The sequence below is a fragment of the Oncorhynchus gorbuscha genome, linkage group LG25 (assembly GCF_021184085.1).
Source record: "Oncorhynchus gorbuscha isolate QuinsamMale2020 ecotype Even-year linkage group LG25, OgorEven_v1.0, whole genome shotgun sequence".
In the NCBI taxonomy this organism is placed as follows: Eukaryota; Metazoa; Chordata; class Actinopteri; order Salmoniformes; family Salmonidae; genus Oncorhynchus; species Oncorhynchus gorbuscha.
The window spans coordinates 33,173,009-33,200,614 of NC_060197.1; the positions used below are offsets into that span (position 1 = coordinate 33,173,009).

Here is a 27,606-nt window from a genome sequence, read left to right on the forward strand (position 1 = left end):
GTCTGTACCCCGGACAGGAAACTGTGCCGATATCTTTCTTGTCACTTTTTCTGCAATTATTATTACATTTTTTTGGTCTTTTTCCTTGCTCGGCCAACCCAACCTCTTTGCTATCTTTTGCCAAAGGAATCCATCAAAACGTCATTTTCATTTAACATTATCTTTGTGATAATGTTATGATTATAGGGCCAAATCGGGTCCTAATTATTTATTCCTTGCCACATCAAAATGGCCGTCCCCTAATATCCCCCAGTTCTACATTTCAGTATGTGTGTTCGTTCGTATGGACAGGGCTTATCAGGTGAACAAAGTATTTTTTCAGGCAGGATTTGAGGGCCCAGACTGAACCACCCCCTTACTTGAGTAACCACTTTTTTCCATCCTCATTTTAGGGGAAAGTTGGGTAAGTTTAGTCATTTTTTACCTTCAGAATCACTCCATGAAGGGAAATAAAGTATTCTTTCTATCAAATATATCTACATATATTTCAGGATGATATATATCAAATCAAATCAAATTGTATTTGTCAAATGTGCCGAATACAACAGACCTTAGTGAAATGCTTACAAGCCCTTAACCAACAATGTTTTAAGAAAAATAAGTGTTAAGTAAAAAAATAGATGAGTAACATATTTAAAATAAAAGTAACAAATAATTAAACAGCAGCAGTAAAATAATAATAGCGAGCCTATATACAGGGGGTACTAGTACAGAGTCAATATGCAGGGGCACTGGAAATGATCAGAATGTATGTAAACGTTACAGTTTTGAAAGCATAGCTTGTCCAAGAAAAGTGGTCTCTTGGCACAACTTACCCCGGGGCAAGTTAAGCCGCATGACAGGGCTAGTTAAGCCACCAACAAATTTCTGTACTGAATAAAATATTACCACTACCATTTTAAAACCATGTCTATCTTTACTTCCCAAACCCAATTCAATACAATACCAAACACTTTTTGTATTTTAATCACTTGAAGTGTCTTATAACACAGGCTTAACACCGAACAAACATGTTGTACTTTTTTGAAACACTTTTAACATTCTCCAGGCCCTGTTGTTAACTCATATCCTAGCAATAATGCCTTGCAAACACTTCAATTTGCTCAACTTTCCATTAGCCCAATCATGGGCTCAACTTACCCCCAAGGCAAACATGTGTGCTATATTAGCCCACACAGCTACAAGGATGCACATTCATGCTATGTTTAGGACCTCATATTGAAGCTAATAGAGATCCCAACTGATGTATATAACTATTTTACTTTGGTTTAGATACAAGCATCATAAATGTTCCAACACAAAACGTTTTTTTTTGACTTGGTGAAGATCCATTTTTTTTTTAATCTAACTTGCTTACCACTTTTTCCATGTGTTTTTTTTCCCTTCACATACTCCTTGAAATGATGACCTGTTTATCTGGTGTATGTTTTCCTAGAAACAAGGGCAGCTCAACTTGACCCGCTCTCCCCTACTTGTGAAATGTATTTAAAGTAATTGAAAGCAGTGGTTTATGCAAATGCCGACATCTGAGAAGGTTCAGGCCGTGAGAAGTTCAGGTTGATTTCTCAGCTATGACTAACATTCACATCTTAGATATGATTAATCCAATGATCATAAAATTCCTGGGGAAATTAGAAGAACTGCGCTCAGACATTTCAAATCAGTGGTCTTGCCATGGCAACTCATGTCCGCCACAGTTTCCACAGTTTTCAAGGAGGTCCTTCTCATACAAATAAACCCACCACCATCATGATGTCTTAAGCATGAGGTCTGAAATTAGGGTGCACCCAATTTGGCAAAACAAAATAATTGTATCATTCATTATGAGTCATTTTGTCGGAACAACCTAAAGCACATTTCTCCTTTGGTTCAATAAGCAGCTAATCATTTACAAGAATATTAGTCCACAGGCTTCTATGGGCACTGCAGCATCTGCTAATGCATTTAGCAGGAAATAGCCTGAAAAAATCTGCTCTGCACAGTAAATAGTATATTTTCTGAATATCTCACAATTGTAATAGAAGGAGAATGTAATTACAAGTGTTTTCATCATAGGCCCCAAAGCTGATCAATATTTCTGCTAAGTAGTATTACCTGCCAAGCGGGAGTTTGACACCGAAATGGTGCCAATGATAAGACATTGTTTTGTTGTTACATAATGGTTAATTCCATAAACAAATCAACATTGAAATATGATGATATGATTTATTAATAATAGTATTTCTGTGACAAGATGTTATGTTTCCTGAGTCATAGATGTTTAGGGCGTTGGGCTGGTAAATTAAAGGTTTCTGGTTTGAATCCCTGAGCTGACTAGGTTAAAATTATGTCTATGTACCCTTGAGCAAGGCACTTATCCCTAGTTGCTCTGTATAAGAGTGTCTGCTAAATTACAAAAATGTTAATATTTTCTCTCTCTCTCATGTCGTTCCAGTTCTCTTTCCTGAGACAACAACCACAGGATGAGGCTTGAGAGGAGGTAAGAGTTTGAGATGGATGCAGTGGTGTGTTAAAATGTGATTGTCAATTTGGAGCCATTCTGTCCATACAGTGAGTCCCAGAGCTGCCTGAGTAGGTTAACAAGCCTGACACTGGTAGCCCACACCATCATTTTGTTAAAGGTGTGTACAATAGATTAGCCACAATGGGTATAACAATACAATACATTCATTATGATTTCAGTTAGGATTTGGATTGGGATTAATTCCATTTGAAAATCAGTCTTTTCAGATCATTTACACCTAAATAAAAAGTCTCTCTCTGAATTGAAAAGAAACTTATAAAATAGTCCTCACTGAAATAATTTCCAATCAATCTCTTACATTGAAACGGAATCAATCCCAAATCAGATGTCTCAGCTCGGATCATTGTTCTGCCATCTCTCCCTTGGTTAGTGAAGAGAAAAGTCTGTATCTGCCAAGCCAAGCCTTTTAGAGAGACAGAGAGTGAGAGGGAGACTGACTGGCTCTGATGAGGCCAGACTGGCCGTGCCTTGTGCAGTGTGCCAGGCTTCAGAAGCCTGATTGATAGAGCGTGATGAGACTGTCACAGAGGAGAGAGACTCGGAGAGATAGACTGGATAGGGATGTGGCTGGTGAGGAGGATGTATTTGGAATATCAGAAGAATGAAGTAGTGGAATGAAGTGGCTGGCTGGATTGCGTTGCGGACTCCTGAAGAATTAGGTGGGCAGCATATTGAGACTGCACATGTTTGAGACGAGTTGAATTAACATTTGAATTAACATTTGTTTACATATTGTTTGGATCATTCCACAACTCTGATAAAGGTCTACGTTGCTATTCAAAACATTAAACCACTAAGACTTTGTCTAACATATTTACATCTAAAATAGTTGCCTTAACATCTGCTTTGGACATAATTTACAGTCATTTAGCAGACGCTCTTATCCAGAGTGACTTATAGTAGTGAGTGCATACATTCTCATTCTGGTCCTCTGTGGGAATTGGACCCACAACCCTGGCGTTGAAAGTGCCTTGCTCTATCAACTGAGCTACATGGGACAGAGGACTGTAAATACATGGTACATTTGCAACGCAAATAGTGTAGCGCTAAATCTCTGTACTGTGAGTTTACCAGCTTTGATGCACCTGTACTGACCTTGTCTTCTGGATGATAGTGGGTTGAACAGGCAGTGGCTTGGGTGGTTGTTGTAATTTTTGACATTCCTGTGACATCGGACGTTGTAGGGCAGGTCCTGGAGGACAGGTAGTTTGCCCCAGATGATGCATTGGGCAGACCGCACCACCCTCTGGAGAGCCCGGCAGACCACTGCGGTCCAGTCGATGTGGATAGGGCAGTGCCCCCTCTGCTGTTTCCTGAAGTCCACAATCAAATCCTTTGTGTTGTTGACGTTGGGTGAGAGGTTATTTTCCTAGCACCACACACCCAGTGTCCTCACCTCCTCCCTGTAGGCTGTCTCGTCATTGTTGGTAATCAGGCCTAATACTGTTGTGTCGTCTGCAAACTTAATGATTGATTTGGAGGCGTGCGTGGCCACGCAGTCATGGGTGAACAGGGAGTACAGGAGTGGGCTGAGCATGCGTCATTGTGGGGCTCCTGTATTGAGGCTCAGCGAAGTGGAGGTGTTGTTTCCCGCCTTCACCAACTGGGGGCGGCCCGTCAGGTAGTCCAGGACCCAGTTGCACAGGGTGGGGTTCAGACCCAGGGCCTTGAGCTTAATGATGAGTTTGGAGGGTACTATGGTGCTGAATGCTGAGCTATGGTCAATGAACAGCATAGGTATTCCTCTTGTCCAGGTGGTATAGGGCAGTGTGTAGTGTGATGGCGATAGCATCGTCTGTGGATATGTTGGGGCAGTAAGCAAATTGTGGGTCTAGGGTGTCGGGTAAGGTAGAGGTGATATGATCTCAAAGTAATTCATGATGACAGAAATGAGTGTTACGGGGCAATAGTCATTTGGTTCAGTTGGCCTCTCACATATTTGTAGGGAAACCAAGGGGGATACCTAGTCAGTTGTACAACTTAATGCATTCAACTGAAATGTGTCTTCTGCATTTAACCAACCCCTCTGAATCAGAGAGGTGAGGAGGGTTGCCTAAATCGACATCCACGTCCTCGTTGCCCGCAGAACAGTGGGTTAGTTGCCTTGCTCAGGCATTTTTTCCTTGTCAGCCCGGGGAATCGATCCAGCAACCTTACTGGCCCAACGCTCCTACCCACCAGGCTCACTGCTGCTAGCTGAGAGGCAGAGGGCGAGCGAGAAATAGAATGAGAGAGAGTAGCAAAGGAAATTGAGTGTGCACGTGAGTGACCGAGGTAGAGTGAGAAGAAGAGAGCGAACGTGAAAGAGAAAGCGGGAGAGAGCTATAGTGAGAAAGGAATGGAGAGAGAGGTTGGAGATCCAGTAGCACTAGCGAGTCGAGGTCTTATCTCGCGCCCACCAAGCCCTGGCGCCGGGTTCCACTCCCTCCTGGCGGGGCTCCCCTTTAGCCTCGCTAAGCAAGGCGCCCAGGTGAAATGAGCAATTCCCATTCAGAAGCGGAGGCACCTCGGAGACTTGCCCTGCGAAATGGCTGCTCACTTTGGCAGATCAATGCACTCTCTTCCTTGTGCACTGCCGCAGAGTGATAGCCAGCACACACAAAAAAAGGAAAGGGGGAAAGAAACGAGGGAGAGTGTGTGGTGAAAGAGCGAGAGAAACGTTATCAGAGAATTTAATGATATTTGCCAAGGTCTCACTGACTGAGCGCTGTTGAAGGGAGATGGGGCGCTTTGCATAAACTCAAAGGCTGTGCGATATTGCTGTCCGCTGTGAAAGTGGCGGCGCCAGCCCCGCCGGATATGGGACTATTCCAACAGGCTGCTCTGAAATTTCTTCCCATGTGAATGATATTAACGATAATCACTTTGAATTATAGGGGTGTAACGAATAAAATCCCAGAATGACTCAACATTGCAAAGGCTCGTCTGTCTGACCTTTACACAACATAGAATATGTACTTTATAATACCAAACATTGCTTATAGATAGAATCAAGTGACAATGTACTCATAGTACACAGACTAAGTATTATGCCTGGTGTTGTCCTACCTCTGTTAATGGATGTGCTTCCATCAATGCAGCAGTAATTCATACCAAAATTGCAGCTCTTTCGAACAAACCACAACTCCTTACTTTAACATGATCAACTGTTTCAGTTTCCTGTAGTGATAGTAATATGTCAGTGGCCATTCTTATGTCATTGGCCAACATATTTCAATTCCAAATTTTTTAAAATATATTTGACAAGAACAGTATTGAAAATCATATACAGTACAATGGGTTGATGGGTTTTCCGCAAACACCAAAAACAGATATGCATTGTACATAGCATTACTCTCAAACCTCTGTCATCCTTTTTAAATGAAGCCTTGCCAACAAAGAACAATATGTAACCCTAGAAGAACCTTGAAAAACCATTAGAATTAGCACTTATGGCATGCTTCATAAACTGTACTGTAAAAAGCCTAATAGAATAGCTGATGGTTCTTTGCACCATATTGCTCTTGTTCCCATTAGCCTTACACGGAACCCAAGCCGGCTGCGCGCATGCGCCAACGAGTACCATCGTGCGCCTTCGTGCATACATTTGTTTTGTCCCCCCACACCAAACGCGATCACGACACACAGGTTAAAATATCAAAACAGACTCTGAACCAATTACATTAATTTGGTACTATAGGAAGTAGGTACTAAACCCTATGTCCTATAGGTACGAACTCCTACTCCCTATAGGTACTAACCCTACTCCCTATAGGTACTAACCCCTACTCCCTATATGTACTAACCCTACTCCCTATAGGTACTAACTCCCTATAGGTACTAACCCCTACTCCCTATAGGTACTAACCCTACTCCCTATAGGAACCAACCCCTACTCCCTATAGGTACTAACCCCTACTCCCTATAGGAACCAACCCCTACTCCCTATATGTACTAACCCCTACTCCCTATATGTACTAACCCTACTCCCTATAGGTACTAACCCCTACTCCCTATAGGTACTAACCCCTACTCCCTATAGGTACTAACCCCTACTCCCTATAGGTACTAACCCCTACTCCCTATATGTACTAACCCTACTCCCTATAGGTACTAACCCTACTCCCTATATGTACTAACCCTACTCCCTATAGGTACTAAACCTACTAACCCCTATAGGTACTAACCCCTACTCCCTATAGGTACTAACCCTATTCCCTCTTGTACTAACCCTATTCCCTATATGTACCAACCCCTACTCCCTATATGTACTAACCCTACTCCCTATAGGTACTAACCCTACTCCCTATATGTACTAACCCCTACTCCCTATAGGTACTAAACCTACTCCCTATAGGTACTAACCCTACTCCCTATAGGTACTAACCCTATTCCCTATAGGTAACCCTAACTAACCCTACTCCCTATAGGTACTAACCCTACTCCCTATATGTACTAACCCTACTCCCTATATGTACTAACCCTACTCCCTATATGTACTAACCCTACTCCCTATAGGTACTAACCCCTACTCCCTATAGGTACTAACCCTACTCCCTATAGGTACTAACCCTACTCCCTCTTGGTACTAACCCTACTCCCTCTTGGTACTAACCCCTACTCCCTATAGGTACTAACCCTACTCCCTATATGTACTAACCCCTACTCCCTATAGGTACTAACCCTACTCCCTATAGGTACTAACCCTACTCCCTATAGGTACTAACCCTACTCCCTATAGGTACTAACCCTACTCCCTATAGGTACTAACCCTACTCCCTATATGTACTAACCCCTACTCCCTATAGGTACTAACCCCTACTCCCTATAGGTACTAACCCTACTCCCTATAGGTACTAACCCTACTCCCTATATGTACTAACCCCTACTCCCTATAGGTACTAACCCCTACTCCCTATAGGTACTAAACCCTATGTCCTATAGGTACGAACCCCTACTCCCTATAGGTACGAACCCTACTCCCTATATGTACTAACCCTACTCCCTATAGGTACTAACCCTACTCCCTATAGGTACTAACCCTACTCCCTCTTGGTACTAACCCCTACTCCCTATAGGTACTAACCCTACTCCCTATATGTACTAACCCTACTCCCTATAGGTACTAAACCTACTCCCTATAGGTACTAACCCCTACTCCCTATATGTACTAACCCTATTCCCTATATGTACTAACCCTATTCCCTATATGTACTAACCCTACTCCCTATATGTACTAACCCTACTCCCTATATGTACTAACCCTACTCCCTATATGTACTAACCCCTACTCCCTATAGGTACTAACCCTACTCCCTATATGTACTAACCCCTACTCCCTATAGGTACTAACCCTACTACCTATAGGTACTAACCCTACTCCCTATAGGTACTAACCCTACTCCCTATAGGTACTAACCCTACTCCCTATAGGTACTAACCCTACTCCCTATATGTACTAACCCCTACTCCCTTTAGGTACTAACCCCTACTCCCTATAGGTACTAACCCTACTCCCTATAGGTACTAACCCTACTCCCTATATGTACTAACCCCTACTCCCTATAGGTACTAACCCCTACTCCCTATAGGTACTAAACCCTATGTCCTATAGGTACGAACCCCTACTCCCTATAGGTACGAACCCTACTCCCTATAGGTACTAACCCCTGCTCCCTATAGGTACTAACCCCTACTCCCTATAGGTACTAACCCCTACTCCCTATAGGTACTAACCCCTACTCCCTATATGTACTAACCCTACTCCCTATAGGTACTAACCCCTACTCCCTATAGGTACTAACCCCTACTCCCTATAGGTACTAACCCCTACTCCCTATAGGTACTAACCCTACTCCCTATAGGTACTAACCCTACTCCCTATATGTACTAACCCCTACTCCCTATAGGTACTAACCCCTACTCCCTATAGGTACTAAACCCTATGTCCTATAGGTACGAACCCCTACTCCCTATAGGTACGAACCCTACTCCCTATATGTACTAACCCTACTCCCTATAGGTACTAACCCTACTCCCTATAGGTACTAACCCTACTCCCTCTTGGTACTAACCCCTACTCCCTATAGGTACTAACCCTACTCCCTATATGTACTAACCCTACTCCCTATAGGTACTAAACCTACTCCCTATAGGTACTAACCCCTACTCCCTATATGTACTAACCCTATTCCCTATATGTACTAACCCTATTCCCTATATGTACTAACCCTACTCCCTATTTGTACTAACCCTACTCCCTATATGTACTAACCCTACTCCCTATATGTACTAACACCTACTCCCTATAAGTACTAACCCTACTCCCTATATGTACTAACCCCTACTCCCTATAGGTACTAACCCTACTCCCTATAGGTACTAACCCTACTCCCTATAGGTACTAACCCTACTCCCTATAGGTACTAACCCTACTCCCTATAGGTACTAACCCTACTCCCTATATGTACTAACCCCTACTCCCTTTAGGTACTAACCCCTACTCCCTATAGGTACTAACCCTACTCCCTATAGGTACTAACCCTACTCCCTATATGTACTAACCCCTACTCCCTATAGGTACTAACCCCTACTCCCTATAGGTACTAAACCCTATGTCCTATAGGTACGAACCCCTACTCCCTATAGGTACGAACCCTACTCCCTATAGGTACTAACCCCTACTCCCTATAGGTACTAACCCCTACTCCCTATAGGTACTAACCCCTACTCCCTATAGGTACTAACCCTACTCCCTATAGGTACTAACCCCTACTCCCTATAGGTACTAACCCCTACTCCATATAGTCACTAACCCCTACTCCCTATAGGTACTAACCCCTACTCCCTATAGGTACTAACCCCTCCTCCCTATAGGTACTAACCCTACTCCCTATATGTATTAACCCTACTCCCTATAGGTACTAACCCTACTCCCTATTGGTACTAACCCCTACTCCCTATAGGTACTAACCCCTAATCCCTATAGGTACTAACCCTACTCCCTATAGGAACCAAACCCTTACACCCTATCGGAACCAACCCCTACTCCCTATAGGAACCAACCCCTACTCCCTCTTGGTACTAACCCCTACTCCCTATATGTGCTAACCCTACTCCCTATAGGTACTAACCCCTACTCCCTATAGGTACTAACCCCAACTCCCTATAGGTACTAACCCCTAATCCCTATAGGTACTAACCCTACTCCCTATAGGAACCAACCCCTACTCCCTCTTGGTACTAACCCTACTCCCTATAGGTACTAACCCTACTCCCTATATGTACTAACCCCTACTCCCTATATGTACTAACCCTACTCCCTATAGGAACCAACCCCTACTCCCTCTTGGTACTAACCCTACTCCCTATATGTACTAACCCCTACTCCCTATATGTACTAACCCTACTCCCTATAGGTACTAACCCTACTCCCTATATGTACTAACCCCTACTCCCTATATGTACTAACCCTACTCCCTATATGTACTAACCCCTACTCCCTATATGTACTAACCCTACTCCCTATAGGTACTAACCCTACTCCCTATATGTACTAACCCTACTCCCTATATGTACTAACCCTACTCCCTATAGGTACTAACCCCTACTCCCTATATGTACTAACCCTACTCCCTATATGTACTAACCCTACTCCCTATATGTACTAACCCCTACTCCCTATAGGTACTAACCCTACTCCCTATATGTACTAACCCCTACTCCCTATATGTACTAACCCCTACTCCCTCTTGGTACTAACCCTACTCCCTATATGTACTAACCCCTACTCCCTATATGTACTAACCCTACTCCCTATAGGGACCAACCCCTACTCCCTCTTACTAACCCTACTAACCCTACTCCCTATATGTACTAACCCTACTCCCTATAGGTACTAACCCCTACTCCCTATATGTACTAACCCCTACTCCCTATAGGTACTAACCCTACTCCCTATAGGTACTAACCCTACTCCCTATATGTACTAACCCCTACTCCCTATATGTACTAACCCTACTCCCTATATGTACTAACCCCTACTCCCTATATGTACTAACCCTATTCCCTATAGGTACTAACCCTACTCCCTATATGTACTAACCCCTACTCCCTATATGTACTAACCCTACTCCCTATAGCAACCAACCCCTACTCCCTCTTGGTACTAACCCTACTCCCTATAGGTACTAACCCTACTCCCTATATGTACTAACCCTACTCCCTATAGGAACCAACCCCTACTCCCTCTTGGTACTAATCCTACTCCCTATATGTACTAACCCTACTCCCTATAGGTACTAACCCCTACTCCCTATAGGTACTAACCCTACAGGTACTAAACCCTACTCCCTATAGGTACTAACCCCTACTCCCTATAGGTACTAACCCTACTCCCTATAGGTACTAACCCTACTCCATATAGTCACTAACCCCTACTCCCTATAGGTACTAACCCTACTCCCTATAGGAACCAACCCCTACTCCCTATATGTATTAACCCTACTCCCTATAGGTACTAACCCTACTCCTTATTGGTACTAACCCCTACTCCCTATATGTACTAACCCCTACTCCCTCTTGGTACTAACCCTACTCCCTATATGTACTAACCCCTACTCCCTATATGTACTAACCCTACTCCCTATAGGAACCAACCCCTACTCCCTCTTGGTACTAACCCTACTCCCTATAGGTACTAACCCTACTCCCTATATGTACTAACTCTACTCCCTATAGGTACTAACCCTACTCCCTATATGTACTAACCCCTACTCCCTATATGTACTAACCCTACTCCCTATAGGTACTAACCCTACTCCCTATATGTACTAACCCCTACTCCCTATATGTACTAACCCTACTCCCTATATGTACTAACCCCTACTCCCTATATGTACTAACCCTACTCCCTATAGGTACTAACCCTACTCCCTATATGTACTAACCCCTACTCCCTATATGTACTAACCCTACTCCCTATAGGAACCAACCCCTACTCCCTCTTGGTACTAACCCTACTCCCTATAGGTACTAACCCTACTCCCTATATGTACTAACCCTACTCCCTATAGGAACCAACCCCTACTCCCTCTTGGTACTAATCCTACTCCCTATAGGTACTAACCCCTACTCCCTATATGTACTAACCCCTACTCCCTATATGTACTAATCCTTCTCCCTATAGGTACTAACCCCTACTCCCTATAGGTACTAACCCTACAGGTACTAAACCCTACTCCCTATAGGTACTAATCCCTACTCCCTATAGGTACTAACCCTACTCCCTATAGGTACTAACCCTACTCCCTATAGGTACTAACCCTACTCCCTATATGTACTAACCCTACTCCCTATATGTACTAACCCTACTCCCTATAGGTACTAACCCCTACTCCCTATATGTACTAACCCTACTCCCTATATGTACTAACCCTACTCCCTATATGTACTAACCCCTACTCCCTATAGGTACTAACCCTACTCCCTATATGTACTAACCCCTACTCCCTATATGTACTAACCCCTACTCCCTCTTGGTACTAACCCTACTCCCTATATGTACTAACCCCTACTCCCTATATGTACTAACCCTACTCCCTATAGGGACCAACCCCTACTCCCTCTTGGTACTAACCCTACTCCCTATATGTACTAACCCTACTCCCTATAGGTACTAACCCTACTCCCTATATGTACTAACCCCTACTCCCTATATGTACTAACCCTACTCCCTATAGGTACTAACCCTACTCCCTATATGTACTAACCCCTACTACCTATATGTACTAACCCTACTCCCTATATGTACTAACCCCTACTCCCTATATGTACTAACCCTATTCCCTATAGGTACTAACCCTACTCCCTATATGTACTAACCCCTACTCCCTATATGTACTAACCCTACTCCCTATAGGAACCAACCCCTACTCCCTCTTGGTACTAACCCTACTCCCTATAGGTACTAACCCTACTCCCTATATGTACTAACCCTACTCCCTATAGGAACCAACCCCTACTCCCTCTTGGTACTAATCCTACTCCCTATATGTACTAACCCTACTCCCTATAGGTACTAACCCCTACTCCCTATAGGTACTAACCCTACAGGTACTAAACCCTACTCCCTATAGGTACTAACCCCTACTCCCTATAGGTACTAACCCTACTCCCTATAGGTACTAACCCTACTCCATATAGTCACTAACCCCTACTCCCTATAGGTACTAACCCTACTCCCTATAGGAACCAACCCCTACTCCCTATATGTATTAACCCTACTCCCTATAGGTACTAACCCTACTCCTTATTGGTACTAACCCCTACTCCCTATATGTACTAACCCCTACTCCCTCTTGGTACTAACCCTACTCCCTATATGTACTAACCCCTACTCCCTATATGTACTAACCCTACTCCCTATAGGAACCAACCCCTACTCCCTCTTGGTACTAACCCTACTCCCTATAGGTACTAACCCTACTCCCTATATGTACTAACTCTACTCCCTATAGGTACTAACCCTACTCCCTATATGTACTAACCCCTACTCCCTATATGTACTAACCCTACTCCCTATAGGTACTAACCCTACTCCCTATATGTACTAACCCCTACTCCCTATATGTACTAACCCTACTCCCTATATGTACTAACCCCTACTCCCTATATGTACTAACCCTACTCCCTATAGGTACTAACCCTACTCCCTATATGTACTAACCCCTACTCCCTATATGTACTAACCCTACTCCCTATAGGAACCAACCCCTACTCCCTCTTGGTACTAACCCTACTCCCTATAGGTACTAACCCTACTCCCTATATGTACTAACCCTACTCCCTATAGGAACCAACCCCTACTCCCTCTTGGTACTAATCCTACTCCCTATATGTACTAACCCTACTCCCTATAGGTACTAACCCCTACTCCCTATATGTACTAATCCTTCTCCCTATAGGTACTAACCCCTACTCCCTATAGGTACTAACCCTACAGGTACTAAACCCTACTCCCTATAGGTACTAATCCCTACTCCCTATAGGTACTAACCCTACTCCCTATAGGTACTAACCCTACTCCATATAGTCACTAACCCCTACTCCCTATAGGTACTAAACCCTACTCCCTATTGGTACTAACCCCTACTCCCTATAGGTACTAACTAACCCCTACTCCCTATAGGTACTAACCCTACTCCCTATAGGTACTAACCCTACAGGTACTAAACCCTACTCCCTATAGGTACTAACCCCTACTCCCTATAGGTAATAACCCTACTCCCTATAGGTACTAACCCCTACTCCCTATAGGTACTAACCCCTACTCCATATAGTCACTAACCCCTACTCCCTATAGTTACTAACCCTACAGGTACTAAACCCTACTCCCTATAGGTACTAACCCCTACTCCCTATAGGTACTAACCCTACTCCCTATAGGTACTAACCCTACTCCATATAGTCACTAACCCCTACTCCCTATAGGTACTAACCCCTACTCCCTATAGGTACTAACCCCTACTCCCTATAGGTACTAACCCCTACTCTCTATAGGAACTAACCCTTACTCCCAATAGGTACTAACCCCTTCTCTATGGGAACTAACCCCGACGACCTATAGGTACTAACCCCTACTCTCTTATAAGTACTAACACCTACTCCCTATAGGTACTGACCCGTACTCACTATTGGCATGTGTACAAATTGGATTGGAAAATGTTACACCTTTCCAGTCCGTTCAGATGTGCAGTAGGTGACGAGATGTGACCCATAGTTCATAATGACACAGATCCTACTCAACCGACATCGCCCCAACTAACATTATACGCACAAATTCTGAGAAACAGCTAATTCTCTGTATCCCTATTTTTTTATATAGCTTTGCTGCGTCATTTCCACAGGTTCAGAAACCACTCGGCGTCAAGCAGCCCATGTTGAATACAGTAACATCCTAAGCAGACATGCCGGAGATGAATCGCTGTTGATTACAGAGCGAGAATAAGGCAGAGAGATTAGAGAAAGGAGGCCTGCATAGTGCACAGACGTGTCGGCACAGAAATTCAAGTTTTGTGTGCAATCTTGGCAGAAGCAGGTGCGAGGGGTTGAATCCACCCCACCATCAGCTGTCATAGCCATAATATACTGCATTTATTGGGAATATAATGTGCCGCCACATCTCGGGGAGGAAATGTCAAAACACCTATATTGCAGAGCTATTCAGAGGCAACTTTGTCAGCGTTTCCCGCCAAACAGGGGAAGAAAATATGGTGAGAACAACAAGTAGCTCTCACTATTAATGTCAAAGAGAGAAAGGCGAAGAGATTGAAGGCGGGGGAATAGGATTCTAAGGGGAAGGCAAGGAGAGATTTAAACATAGAAAGGGTGACAGAGATAGACAGTGGATAAACAGCGAGAGGTGGAAAGTGAAGGGGGAGAAAATAGAGATGTATAGAGAAGAAGAGACTGACAGACAAACGAGCAGAGAAGCCGACAGAAACAGAGTGACATTGAGAGAATATGCGAGAGAAGAGATATTTAGTTGAAGAAAGGGCAACGAGAGAGTAAGTAAGAGAGATCTAATCTTCAGGCTTGTTAACCTTTACGTCAACGACTGTAAAGAAGTTACGACTTTCAAACAGGAAATTATCACAATACTGAACCGCCTGAGACAGCAACTTGCATGTAAATAAAGAGAATGTCTTGAAATATTTGCTAGCGTCGGGATTTTTCGAAGCACGCCTTGAGCACCACTTGACCCTGAGCATCCCCCCAAGTGTTTGTGTGTGTGTTTGCATTAGTGTGTTAGTGAATGTGTGTGTGTGCGTGTGGATGTGAGCACTGTTTTGCCCAAGACAGAAATAAAGGGGAAAACATTTACAGGATGCACAATATAATCATTTGCAAGGGACACAAATCAAAATCAAAATCAAATCAAATTTATTTATATAGCCCTTCGTACATCAGCTGATATCTCAAAGTGCTGTACAGAAACCCAGCCTAAAACCCCAAACAGCAAACAATGCAGGTGTAAAAGCACGGTGGCTAGGAAAAACTCCCTAGAAAGGCCAAAACCTAGGAAGAAACCTAGAGAGGAACCGGGCTATGTGGGGTGGCCAGTCCTCTTCTGGCTGTGCCGGGTAGAGATTATAACAGAAAATGACCAAGATGTTCAAATGTTCATAAATGACCAGCATGGTCAAATAATAATAAGGCAGAACAGTTGAAACTGGAGCAGCAGCACAGTCAGGTGGACTGGGGACAGCAAGGAGCCATCATGTCAGGTAGTCCTGGGGCACGGTCCTAGGGCTCAGGTCCTCCGAGAGAGAGAAAGAAAGAGAGAATTAGAGAGAGCATATGTGGGGTGGCCAGTCCTCTTCTGGCTGTGCCGGGTGGAGATTATAACAGAACGTGGCCAAGATGTTCAAATGTTCATAAATGACCAGCATGGTTGAATAATAGTAAGGCAGAACAGTTGAAACTGGAGCAGGAGCATGGCCAGGTGGACTGGGGACAGCAAGGAGTCCTCATGTCAGGTAGTCCTGGGACATGGTCCTAGGGCCCAGGCCAGTTGAAACTGGAGCAGCAGCATGGCCAGGTGGACTGGGGACAGCAAGGAGTCATCATGTCAGGTAGTCCTGGGGCATGGTTCTAGGGCTCAGGTCCTCCGAGAGAGAGAAAGAAGGAGAGAAGGAGAGAATTAGAGAACGCACACTTAGATTTACACAGGACACCGAATAGGACAGGAGAAGTACTCCAGATAAACAAACTGACCCTAGCCCCCCGACACATAAACTACTGCAGCATAAATACTGGAGGCTGAGACAGGAGGGGTCAGGAGACACTGTGGCCCCATCCGAGGACACCCCCGGACAGGGCCAAACAGGAAGGATATAACCCCACCCACTTTGCCAAAGCACAGCCCCCACACCACTAGAGGGAAATCTACAACCACCAACTTACCATCCTGAGACAAGGCCGAGTATAGCCCACAAAGATCTCCGACACGAACGATCGATTCACCACAGTGGTGTGTCCACATTGTTATTCATAGCTCAACATCTATTGACAGTATAACCTCATAAGGATCCACACTGACACATTTACACTGTACAACACTATAAGCTTTATGTCCGAAGACGGTTCTCCAGTAGCCCATCATTCAACTGTAACTCAAACAGGGTAGATAAAGTTACTAATTTAGCCAATGTCACCCAGTAACACATAATTGGACTGTAATTCAAACAGGGTAGATATAATTATTTCGATCTATATACACAGACTAACAGGGGGCGGTGTTTTGAGGCCACTGCATCTCCATCTTGGCACTGCCCCTTCCATTGTTAAAAAATATATATTTTGGGATGTATAGAAATGCATTTATTAATGTCTAAATTAGTTTTTGCCACGTTTATTCTATCTTAAACACCTTAATGCATACTTTTCCATTTTCTTACGTGAACTACACCGTTAATTGTTTTGAAAGTTCTCTTACAGTCCCCACTACAACAAAAAACACTTAAATACATGTCATTTTTTTCCCATGAAACATTTAATTGAAATACTGTAGAATTCCATCCATTCCTATGGAGGACTGCTTCTCCTCGGGAGTGCCAGTCTGGCCGACTGGTGGCTTCAACGTCTGTCACTGGCCAATACATAGCATCAGCGATCGAAGGTTAATATACACTGAGTGTACAAACCTTTAGGAACACCTGCTCTTTCCATGACATAGGCTGACCAGGTGAATCCACGTGAAAGCTATGATCCCTTCAATCAGTGTAGATGAAAGGGTGGAGACAAGATAAAGAAGGATTGTGTATGTGTGCCATTCCGAGGATGAACGTGCCAGACAAAATATGTCAGGCGCACCGGTTTGAGTGTGTCAAAAAATGCTGCATTTTTCATGCTCAACAGTTTCCCGTGTGTATCAAGAATGGTCCACCACCAAAAGGACATCCAGCATTGTCAACAACGTCCCTGTGCAACGCTTTCAACACCTGGTAGAGTCCACATCCCGACGAATTGAGGCTGTTCTGAGGGCGCAAGGAGGTGTGCAACTCAATATTAGGAAGGTGTTCATATTGTTTTGTACACTCAGTGTACATTGTTGGGTAAATCGTTATTAAGCCAATGCCCATTCCATAAGTACTCATACATGCAGCAACTTCAATGGCTACTCTACGCTGATTTTCCTCTATGTGAAAGCCTATAGTCTTGTTTGCAGTAGAGATTGCTGGTATGTTTGCGATGGCATTCATGCGTGATCTGGGTTCTTTGTATGTTCAAATATTAGAGACATTTGTTGAAAAGCCATGTGTTGTACCTTTATTACATATTGGTGTCACATGAACAAGCTAGTCAAGAGGGATTCGTTGGTTATATCAAGTTGGTGATACATCGTTTTAATATTCATTCTACAAAGTCTCGACAGCGGGAGAATCAATATGTAGATGATGGCAGGATCACATGATAGCAGGTAATCATTAGTCCATCATTTGCCCGAGCAAAGGAGCAATTGATTGGCTTTTCAATTTCACTCTCACTTCTCAGTGTCGACAACCTTCCCCCTAGTCATAATTCAAAAACATCCAAGGATCATTAATCGGTGGGACACACTCTCCACTCTCCCTTTCACATGCCAAAACAGGTCCCATCAATCAAAACAGATCGCCTGATACCTTCACACTTTGCATGTACCTCTTTTAATTTCCCTTTCAAGGTGTGGTTCCTTTTTCCCGAGATTGGGTAATTGGACGACACATTTTGAACATGTCTATAAAGGGAACTCGATAGGTTTTTGAAGGAATGCAGATGTGAGCAGATCTTTGAATGCTGTAGCAGAAAGCATGGCATTGATGCCTATGATGGCCAATAGCCAATAGTCAATAACATTCTCACTATGATGTATCCTCTCTCTCTAGAGTTGACATTTTCCAACCAGCAAACACTGCACAGTAGGCCTGCAATCTATACGTTTCCATTTCATGCTGGACATGTTCATGTTGATTTCAACAAAAGAACAATAACAGCATGCTTGATTATTCTGAACTCCTGCCTGCGCAATCTAAAATAAACTGTTTGACATAGAAACATGTCATTTACAGATGGCGACTGTGTGTTCTCTCAACTCCTTGATTTGTCGCCCTTGGCTTTTTGCACGGCTTAGCCAAAGGGGCAACGCATCCATGTCACCAAATCTGTGTTGAATTAGAATATCTCACAAAAGTCCTGCTGGATAAATGCCACTCTCTCGTGTCATTTCTACCATTCAGTTGGCACATTCACTCCCGTCCCCTGTATGATTATAACAGCTGACTGTGGGTACTAACTGGCTCTGACTCTATCTCTCTCTCTCAACATCTCCCACATTATTAAAATGCTAATCGCGCCTACAATCAAGCAGCCCAAAACCACACAGTCAGAATACACAATAGATGTTTTCATGTTTCCCACTATCGCAGGACTTGTTTACATCGGCGTCAGTCAAGATGCTCCGCAGGTACATTAACTTGCTTTGTCGCAGACAATAGCTGTCATGATTGCCCCGGAGCTTGTCGCTCGCCAAATCTTAGTTGTACACGGGGAGGCAATTATTAATGAAGGTGATGAATAGAATATTTGAATATCTGAACGAGTTAAAAAGGGATAGAGGACGAGGCGCGCCATAATTTATACGGCACAGAGAAGAAGTGCCGACAAGCTTGAGCGACTTCAAATGTTTTCAATGGGAAATGAGATGCAGGAGTATGACTTTCTCACAAGCTCCTCATACCATTACTTGTAGCTCTGCAGGGTGTGCTAATACCGAGCTAGCATTAGCTTCTGGAACACACAACCGCCCCTGAAAGACTAGGCATAAAGTAAAAGAGTAAGTAAGCTGTGACAATGTAATGACGACAAGATCTGCCGTCTCTGATCTGCACGTCTTACTTTGACGTTCTCATTTGTTTCCACACCTGTGTCATTCACAGCTTTACGTCTTTAGCTAATTTCATGGTCTAGGGGTTTGGATGGATGGCTCAGGTGTGACTTATACACTCCTGGAAGAAGGGAGGGAGGGAGGGAGGGAGGGAGGGAGGGAGGGAGGGAGGGAGGGAGGGAGGGAGGGAGGGAGGGCGGGCGGGCGACTGAGAGATGACTAGGGGGAGTGAAGTAATTGCAGGCGGGGAGTGAGGCAAATGGATGACATGCTTACACAAATGGCAGATTTGAAATACTGTTAGCTTTGAGAATGACTTAAACTGCCACCAAATCATCACCTAAACCTTGAACTCCACTACAGACTGTGGGTATTGAGGGTATAATGTTACGTACTTGTTTCAGTCAATTTACACCGTAACCCATGTAATGTATAGTCATTGTCATGTAGATGTGTGTGTAATGGATTATTCCTAGTCATATCCTATCCGTAGACACATCTCGGTGGGTTTGGGGGACTTCATAATGCCATGTTAGAGACTTGTTTCAGTTAATCTATTTAAATACACATGAAATGTATGTCCCCCTAGTTCATCCATATCCAACCAACATACAAACCACTTAAATTTGACCCAGCAACCTTTTCCAAGAAACCTTTTAAAACGCAAATCTCTATTACATAGCAAGACCTTTTTCAAATAGTAGTATATCTATTCATGCTGTAAATAGAAGTCCTACCGTCAAAATATCATTCAAAACAGCAAATGGGTGCATTTGATCTGTCATGCCAATGGTTGTCTAAATACTGTACATGTAATTACTATTGATGCGCCTAGAAATCCTTTAATAGCCTTGCGTGACCTCACACCCAGTTCAAAGAACTTTCACATGTCAATACAATTGCTGTCCTTGTTCTGAAGCTGAATCAACAATAGCCTTTCAGCTTTTCAGAGTATCTGCCGGGCTAACAGCTTATTTATAAAAACAGGGGAGAAAAGAGCAATTACTCTGGAGGGAAATCAATTCTTGGAGATCCACACGTCGGGGTTACCAATAAAAGGATAAAAGCCAGTATATATTTCGCTCACAACAAAGAGGACAATTAGTTTGGGCTTTAAATATATTTTTTGGACCAATCAAGATTTCATTTTGCTCAAAGATGTCGAGTGACTCTGCTAGTGTGACTAGAGCAGAGATGACAATACTTTAAAAGATGTCCTTGTAGCGACACAGCCATTGTTTTTCATTTTCACATTGTGCGGTCTCTTTTCCATCAAAGCGTCACATTGGAATCCATTCTACAGACATTATTTGAAGTAATTGATTGTACACACCATCATAATTTGAGTTGCAATACTGTCGGAGGACAACAAAAGGCAATGTTTACTTTCAAAACTAGCAGCATTAGCATGGCCCGTGAGTTGCCTAATGTCCGTACTGTGGGCAAGTGTCGATCAAATAGCAGAGTGTTATTTCACCAGACTTTCTTGTCGGCAGAGTAAATTGAGATGCTCTCAAAAGGAGACAAAAGTGTTTGGTGTTTTTCAAGCGGGGTATAAACAAACCAATTCCAGATAAGGCTAAATACCATTAAGACCGCATTAGAGGAATTGTTCAGCGTCTTTGGAGTATTTATTTCTGCCCAAATGTAGTTTCTTACTCGACCTGGAGGAGAAAAGCTGAATAGGAACTAAAGTATCAAGGTTTCTGACAAAACAGGGAAGGTATCACCTCCACGTAAAATAAATACTGCAAAAATGCCTGGCCTACCAACAAATCATTCTAATATTGATAATAACCACGTATTCATCCACAGTTTATATGCAAGTAAAGTCATATATTATTATTTTTAAATCCACGACAGCTGTGATGGAAACAGGAAGTTTCAGTACTATTTAATAACTGCTGACAGATCATTTGTTTGTCCGACATGGTGCAATCTTTTTGTGTCTGTAAAATTAACTATGCGAGATACGGCGGTGGAAACGCCTTTATGAGCAAATATTGATATATAATAAGTAAACTTGGAGTCATGCGATGATATGGGGTGTGGTCCTCCATGAATCAAGAAACATGCATTTTATTAGGCTACAGATTAAATAACCTATGATGAGCTTCACAGGGTGGTGAAAGTGCACGGTGATCTTGAGGCTCCTTTCCTATAAATATCAAGGGTTTTATTCTGGTGACATGGTGATCGATGCTTGACTGCCATTTGATAAATGAAAATATTCTCGTTCTTATCCATACTAATCTCATCATGTAGACTAGACAACCTGCACAGCCTGCCCACACTGTATCTGCAAGCTGTTGGCTAGAGCGAATGTGTCTAGACCAGAGTAGGCACATTTGCTATTAAACACAACATTTTCTTTATGCAGATTTTAGAATATTTATACGAAAATTTGTTGCCAATTGGATGGAAACCTAGCTACCGACAAAAATGTTTTGTTCTACACTAGTAGTGTGTATACCAGGGTTGGGGTCAATTTGATTTACATTTCAGTCAATTCAGGAAGTACACTTAAATTCCAATTCCACTTCTCTGCAATGCTTTTCATTGACGAACATGTGGAATTGGAATGCGTTTTTCGTTCTGAATTGACTGTAATTTAAATGAATTGACCCTAATCCTGGTATGTATATCACTCATTTCGGTTGACACACTTAAATGGATATTTCAGGATTTTGTCAATAAAGTCCTTTGTCTACTTCCCCAAGAAAATGGTATCGAAGAGTTCTTCTGACTCTGGGGAAGTAGATAAAGGGCTTCATTGACAAAATCCCGAACAATCCCTTTAATTCTGTGATTTCACTACATCCATATGTAGTTAGACACTCTAGACAGAGCAGAAGTGAGTCACAGTTCACACTTAGCTCATTTCAATTACTGTAATATCTCCATTGTGCCCCATTGTTATCATCCCCACTGAAATGTACTGTGTGAGATATTGGGATTTAAATTAATATGCTAATTACCATTTGGATTCAGCAGCCCACAATGGTATACTCAAATAAGTCCATGTAATTATCAAGATTAGAACGTCGCAAATGTTTGAAGACACCTGCACATATTACGGAATGAAAGAAATGCCCATAGACACATAATTGCGATTGATGATGAGCTGTAATTTATCGTCGCTATAGCTACATATAACTCCTCCATATACACCACTGTAAAGTATTTCCCACTTGTGATGACTCACACACGTCTAACATCACTGTATTAGCTGACAATCCTCATTCAACTGCCAGACACGAGTGTGTTCCAGATAGCTCCCCCATATGTCAGAACCACAGTCTCTATTTCCCATAGTCCTCAGTGACTGGCAGGCTTCGGCGTACCATGAAAGCTGGGTTTGTGATGCCCAAAATTACCTCATTGCAAAAACCCAGCAGACTCGGTTGGCATAGTCACGGCAGCCTTTTAAAAAGGGTTAGTGTGGGTTTGACTGACAGATTTAGCTAGTTCATTCCCTCAAGGAAAAAACAGTGGAAAGGATTTCAGGTTTCAGGGCAGTGACATACTCAAAAAAATATATAATATTGTATATGTGTACTCAATCTAGTGTGGAGGGGAACTAGTCAGGGAATAGGGTGTCTGTGAGATGCAGCTACTGTAGTTTGTTAGCACAGGGTTTGACAGTTTAAACTCATACTGTTCATACTGCTCATACTCTAATGCTAATTCCAGAATGGAGGGAGGGAGTTGTATCAAATATTTTGTGGGATACAGCTGCCTATGATGACAGAATTGAGTAACGCAAAACACTTGTAATCACATAATCTGTGTTATCTAACAAGAGTCTCAGAGGCAACTACGAAAAATAAACCCAACTCTCTTTAGACAATTGAAGAGTTTATTTACAAAATGCTATATATCCATTATCAGAAATGCACTTTTATTTTTTTAAGATATTTAAGATATAAGATATTGGTGTGTTTTTCATGTCTAATCATGGCATGGGGTTGTTAAAGGATAGACATGTATTTGTTTGAAATCTATCACTTGATGGTTTAATTTAAGATAGACAAATAATTATGTTTCTTTGCAAAACGCTGTATAGCCGCCTCACTCTGAGAAATACAGTGGGGCAAAAAAAGTTTTAGTCAGACACCAATTGTGCAAGTTCTCCCACTTAAAAAGATGAGAGAGGCCTGTAATTTTCATCATAGGTACACTTCAACTATGACAGACAAAATTAGATTTTTTTTCCCCAGAAAATCACATTGTAGGATTTTTAATTTATTTATTTGCAAATTATGGTGGAAAATAAGTATTTGGTCAATAACAAAAGTTTATCTCAATACTTTGTTATATACCCTTTGTTGGCAATGACAGAGGTCAAATGTTTTCTGTAAGTCTTCACAAGGTTTTCACACACTGTTGCTGGTATGTTGGCCCATTTCTCCATGCAGATCTCCTCTAGAGCAATGATGTTTTGGGGCTGTTGCTGGGCAACACAGTCTTTCAACTATCTCCAAAGATTTTCTATGGGGTTGAGATCTGGAGACTGGCTAGGCCACTCTTACGAAGCCACTCCTTTGTTGCCCGGGCGGTGTGTTTGGTATCATTGTCATGCTGAAAGACCCAGCCACGTTTCATCTTCAATGCCCTTGCTGATGGAAGGAGGTTTTCACTCAAAATCTTACCATACATGGCCCCATTCATTCTTTCCTTTACATTCTTTCCTTAGTCGTCCTGGTCCCTTTGCAGAAAAACAGCCCCAAAGCATGATGATGTTTCCACCCCCATGCTTCACAGTAGGTATGGTGTTCTTTGGATGCAACTCAGCATTCTTTGTCCTCCAAACAGGATGAGTTGAGTTTTTACCAAAAAGTTATATTTTGTTTTCATCTGACCAAATTACATTCTCCCAATCTTCTTCTGGATCATCGAATTGCTCTCTAGCAGACGGGCCTGGACATGTACTGTCTTAAGCAGGGGTACACATCTGGGACTGCAGGATTTGAGTCCCTGGCGGCGTAGTGTGTTACTGATGGTAGGCTTTGTTACTTTGGTCCCAGCTCTCTGCAGGTCATTCACTAGGTCCCCCCGTGTGGTTCTGGTATTTTTGCTCACCGTTCTTGTGATAATTTTGACCCCACGGGGTGAGATCTTGCGTGGAGCCCCAGATCGAGGGAGATTATCAGTGGTCTTGTATGTCTTCCATTTTCTAATAATTGCTCCCACAATTGATTTCTTCAAACCAAGCTGCTTACCTATTGCAGATTCAGTCTTCCCAGCCTGGTGCAGGTCTACAATTTTGTTTCTGGTGTCCTTTGACAGCTCTTTGGTCTTGGCCATAGTGAAGTTTCAAGTGTGACTGTTTGAGGTTGTGGACAGGTGTCTTTTATACTGATAACAAGTTCAAACAGGTGCCATTAAAACAGGTAACGCGTGGAGGACAGAGGAGCCTCTTAAAGAAGAAGTTACAGGTCTGGGAGAGCCAGAAATCTTGCTTGTATGTAGGTGACCAAATACTTATTTTCCACCATAATTTGCAAATTAATTAATTAAAAATCCTACAATGTGATTTTCTGATTTTTTCTTCTAATTTTAACTGTCATAGTTGAAGTGTACCTATGATGAAAATTACAGGCCACTCTCATCTTTTTAAGTGGGAGAACTTGCACAATTGGAGGATGACTAAATACTTTTTTGCCCCACTGTAAGTAGTACTGCTAGGTTTTACACAGTCAAATGTAATAAATAAGTCACTTAAAAAAAACTGTATAAATTATACATTTGTGACATCAATATAAAAATGCATTTTTTTCAATACAGTAATATGAAATCTGAATGTAAAACTTTTATATTTGACATTTAGCAGATGCTCTTATTCAGAACTACTTAAAGTCAGTGCATTCATCTTCAGATACCAAGGTGAGACAACCAGATATCACAGTCAAATATACAGGATACAAACAATCCATTCCAACTAAACAATTGATACAGTGCCTTCTGAAAATATTCATACCCCTTGCCTTATTCCAGAATAAGAAATATCTCATTTACATAAGTATTCACACTCCTGAGCCAATACATGTTAGAAACACCTTTGACAGTGATTACTACTGTGAGTCATCCTGGGTAAGTGTCTAAAAGCTTTGCACACTTGGATTGTACAATATGTGCAATATTAGAATATTATTCAAGGTATGTCAATTTGGTTTTCGATCATTGCTAGACAGCCATTTTCAAGTCTTGCCATAGATTTTCAAGCCAGTTTAAGTCAAAACTATAACTAGAACACTCAAGAACATTCAGCGCTGTCTTTGTTAAGCAACTCCAGTGTATATTTGGCCTTGTATTTTAGGTTATTGTCCTGCTGAAAGATGAATTTGTCTATTAGTGTCTGTTGGAAAGCAGACTGAACCAGGTTTTCCTCTAGGATTTGGCCTGTGCTTAGGTCTATTCTTTTTCATCCCAAAAGTTCCTTAGTCCTTGCTGATGACAAGTATACCCAGAACGTGATGCAGCCAATAACCATACTTGAACATATGAATAGGGGTACTCAGTGATGTATTGTGTTAGATTTGCCCCAAACATAACGCTTTGTATTCAGGACATAAAGTTAATTTCTTTGCCACATTTTTTTTTACTTTAGTGCCTTGTTGTACACAAGATGTATGTTTTGAAATATTTGTATTTTGTACAGGCATTATTCTTCTCACTCTGTAATTTAGGTTAGTATTGTGGAATAACTACAATGTTGTTGTTCAATGTTCCCTCCTAAAATCTCACCACTGAGCAAATTTTAGGTCTCTTTGTTGCCTCTTTGATTAATGTCCTCCTTGCCTGGTCCATGAGTTTTGGTGGTTTGGCAGGTTTGTTGTGGTGCCATATTCTTTCATTTTTTTTGTAATGGATTTAATGGTGCTCGGTGGGATGTTCAAAGTTTTGGATATTTTTGTATAACCCAACTCTGATCTGTACTTCACAACTTTGTCCCTGACCTGTTTGGAGAGCTCCTTGGTCTTCATGGTGCCACTTGCTTGGTGGCGCCTCTTGCTTAGTGGTGTTGCAGACTCTGGGGCCTTTCAGAACAGGTGTATATATACTGAGATCATGTGACACTAATATTGCACACAGATGGACTTTATTTATATAATTATTTTACTTCTGAAGGTAATTGGTTGCACCAGATCATATTTAGGGGCTTCATAGCAAAGGGGGTGAATACATATGCACGGACCACTTTTCCGTTTTAATTTTTTAAATTTTTTGAATCAAGTCATTTTTTTCATTTCACTTCACCAATTTTGACTATTTTGTGTATGTCCATTACATGAAATCCAAATAAATGACAATAATTACAGGTTGTAGCGCAACAAAATAGCAAAAATACCAAGGGGGATGAATACTTACGTACATAAGTCATTTCTGTTTTTTATTTTCATTGAATTTGCAAAAAAACAAAAAACATTTCACTTTTTTATTATGGAGTATTGCGTGTAGATTGCTGAGGATTTAAAAAATCATATATACTTTCCGAAGGCACTGTGTGTGTGTGTGTGTGTGTGTGTGTGTGTGTGTGTGTGTGTGTGTGTGTGTGTGTGTGTGTGTGTGTGTGTGTGTGTGTGTGTGTGTGTGTGTGTGTGTGTGTGTGTGTGTGTGTGTGTGTGTGTGTGTGTGTGTGTGTGTGTGTGTGTGTGTATACAGTGGGGAGAACAAGTATTTGATACACTGCCGATTTTGCAGGTTTCCCTACTTACAAAGCATGTAGAGGTCTGTAATTCTTATCATGGGTACACTTCAACTGTGAGAGACGGAATCTATGCTGCAGTGTGCAAACCTGGTCAAGAACTACAGGAAACGTATGATCTCTGAAATTGCAAACAAATGTTTCTGTACCAAATATTAAGTTCTGCTTTAAGTTCTGATGTATCAAATACTTATGTCATGCAATAAAATGCTAATTAATTACTTAAAATTCATACAATGTGATTTTCCAGATTTTTGTTTTAGATTCCGTCTCTCGCAGTTGAAGTGTAGCTATGATAAAAATTACAGACCTCTACATGCTTTGTAAGTAGGAAAACCTGCAAAATCAGCAGTGTATCAAATATGTGTTCTCCCCACTGTATACACTGCTCAAAAAAATAAAGGGAGCAATTAAACAACACAATGTAACTCCAAGTCAATCACACTTCTGTGAAATCAAACTGTCCACTTA

The 27,606-nt window shown here is 42.2% G+C and overlaps 1 protein-coding gene across 21 annotated transcripts in view; it reads left to right on the forward strand.

Moving 5' to 3' along the window:
* Positions 1-27,606, forward strand: part of LOC124014436 (receptor-type tyrosine-protein phosphatase delta-like) — a 611,657-nt gene that overhangs the window by 245,833 nt on the left and 338,218 nt on the right. For all 21 annotated transcript variants that reach the window (XM_046329399.1, XM_046329396.1, XM_046329395.1 and 18 more), the window contains exon 7: positions 2,435-2,479. The gene's annotated coding sequence lies outside the window, so the exon portion shown is untranslated. The remainder of the gene's footprint in view (positions 1-2,434; positions 2,480-27,606) is intronic.